Source organism: Dipodomys spectabilis, unplaced genomic scaffold (assembly GCF_019054845.1).
Source record: "Dipodomys spectabilis isolate Male_0828 unplaced genomic scaffold, ASM1905484v1 ptg000084l, whole genome shotgun sequence".
Classification (NCBI taxonomy): domain Eukaryota; kingdom Metazoa; phylum Chordata; class Mammalia; order Rodentia; family Heteromyidae; genus Dipodomys; species Dipodomys spectabilis.
Genome location: NW_024870761.1, coordinates 746,653 through 749,303, shown reverse-complemented (window position 1 = coordinate 749,303; position 2,651 = coordinate 746,653). Strand labels below are relative to the sequence as shown.

Genomic DNA, 2,651 nt, shown 5'->3' with positions numbered 1-2,651 from the left:
AATCTAGAGAGGAAAGGCCTAGCAAGACCTTGAAGCCCTGAATTCAAATTCTGATCACACCAACACGTGTGCACTCATGCACAAACACACAGATTTATTCATAATACCTTCATGTCAGTGTTTTGCATTAATTTATTTGTTAACGATATTATATGGGTAAAATAAGGGAAATGAACTCTTCAATCTCAGAACATTTTTATACATTTTTTTATTTTAACAATACTGCACAGAGGGGTTACATTTACATGAGCAAGGTAATGAGTACATTTCTTAACAAGCATTGTTACCTCCTCCTTTGTTTTTCCCCCACCATCCCTTCTCTCCCACCTCCACAAGTACACTCCACTCCTCCTCTCCCCCTCCCCCTGCCTAAATTGTACAATTCATTTTTCAACATAGTGTCTTGTGCATCTCATTGTTACCAAAGGTCAAACCGTATCCCTATTTAAGCATTTTGTTTTTTCCTTCCCCTCCCCAAATTAAAGAAACGTATATACAAGATGTACGCGCACCAACTTCAAATATAGTGAAAAAAGGGGTTATAGCATGGTTGAGGAACATACAAAGAAACAAAAAAATCACATCATATAGTATTTGTATGTTAGAAATAATAACAAGATAGAACCACTTGTGTCCCTATCTTGGGGTTCATTTAGCTTAACATCATCTTATCTGGTCAAATGCACATAGCTTTTGACATTTTATGATAATCCGGGACATATATTAGTTATTGAAAATAAGAGAAACCATGGGACCTATGTTTCTTTGGAGTTGGCTTATTTCACTTAATATATTTTTTTCCAAGTCTTTCCATTTCCAAACAAATTGGGCGATATCATTCTTTCTGATGGAAGCATAGAATGCAATTGTATATATTTACCACGTTTTCTTGATCCATTCATCTACTGAGGGGCATAGGGGTTGGTTCCATATCTTAGCTATGGTAAATAATGCTGCAATAAACATAGTTGTGCTGGTAGTTTTAGTATGGTCTTGTTTGTGATCCTTTGGGAAAATGAACAAAAGTGGGGTTGCTGGGTCATAGGGGAGCTTTATGTGGAGTCTTTTGAAGAAACTCCATACTGCTTTCCAAAGTGGTTGAACACGTTTACACTCCCACCAAAAATGGAGTAGGGTTCCCTTGTGGCCACATCCCCTCCAGCATCTGTTGTTGTATAAATATGGATTGCCTCATGAATTTGCGAGTCATCCTTGTTCAGGGGCCATGCTAATCTTCTCTGTATCATTTCAATGTTAGTAAATGGGCTACCAGATTAAGCACAGAACATGTTTTTTTTCCGGGGGGTCCGGTCGTGGGGCCTGTACTCTGGGCCTGGGCGCTGTCCCTCAGCTCTTCAGCTCAAGGCTAGCGATAGCTCTACCACTTGAGCCATAGCGCCACTTCCAGCTTTTTTCTTTTTGTTTATGTGCTGCTGAGAAATTGAACCCAGGGACTCAGGCATGCAAGGCAAGCACTCTACCACTGAGCCACCTTCCCAGCCCCAGAACATTTTTTATATAGAAAGTGTAATTGATTTTCTTAAACTAGACAATTCCACAAAAAGTAAGTTCAAAAGAATTGTCATGAAATTTTAGAATCATGCATTTCTTACATAAGCACACATTTTTGATGTTGGCATCATTTGTGGAGGGGAAGGGAAAAATATTTAAATAGGGATACAGGAAAACCAATTGCAGCAACGAAAGGAACTTTACAACTTTGGCATCTCTACTATGCCATACCTGCAGATTGTAATTTGATTGCTTATTTTGAGGTAGTATCACTATGCTGGGCCTGCTTGGACTGTAGTCCTCCAAACACAAGCAAAACACATTGCACCCAGCAAATGGTTAGAGTTTCTGAAAAGTCTTTTTTTGTCTGGGCTTGCCTGGAAATGCAATGCTCTAATCTCTGTTTTCTAAGTAGATAATATTACAGGATTGAGCCACTTTATCCAATAAAAGTATACAATTTCAAGATATCTTGATATTGCCTATATTTGTGCTTAACATATATAGCTAACCTTAATTTTCTCCCTCTTTTATTGAGTAATCTGAGTTGAAAATATTGATTTTCTTGATATACATGGCTTTGTTTTGGATGGAATCCCCTCACAATTCAAAAAATCTCCCAAAAAGTTTATGTCAAGAATCACGGAAAAGAAGGCTTCAGGTTGGGAAAAACCCCACTGATCCTTAACTTATAATTGCAGTATATTTATAGTGTTAGTCAATGCTTTTGAAGAATGAGAAGAGAAGGAAGGCAGAAATGTGAAAGATGTCAGGTCTCTGTAGAATTTCTGTAGTTGTCACTTCATGTTATCTTCTTCCTTAAAACTTGATTTATTAAGACCCTCTGGGTGGATATTGGTTGGACTGATTGGTAAACTTACCCAAGAAATGAAGCTGATTTTAGAAGGTGATGATTTGGTAAATAAAGGAATGATGAGAATGAGCACAGATATTGTCACAGAATGAGCCGGCAAGGTTCAATTGTTGAACAGCAAAACAAAGCAGATTCAAGTCCGATGATCGACATTGAAACATAAATAGATAGATGCATATATGTATACATATACACACATATGTGAAAAAGTAAATATCCAGTAGAATACAGAGAAACTTGGTGTGACAAGTATTAAACTATATCA

General features: G+C 37.5%; 1 non-coding gene across 1 annotated transcript; it reads right to left on the bottom strand.

Moving 5' to 3' along the window:
• Positions 1 to 1,175: 1,175 nt before the first annotated feature.
• LOC122111016 lies at positions 1,176 to 1,282 on the bottom strand. The gene has a single exon (XR_006147968.1). It is a non-coding gene; the product is annotated as a U6 spliceosomal RNA (small nuclear RNA).
• Between the last annotated feature and the right edge of the window lie 1,369 nt (positions 1,283 to 2,651).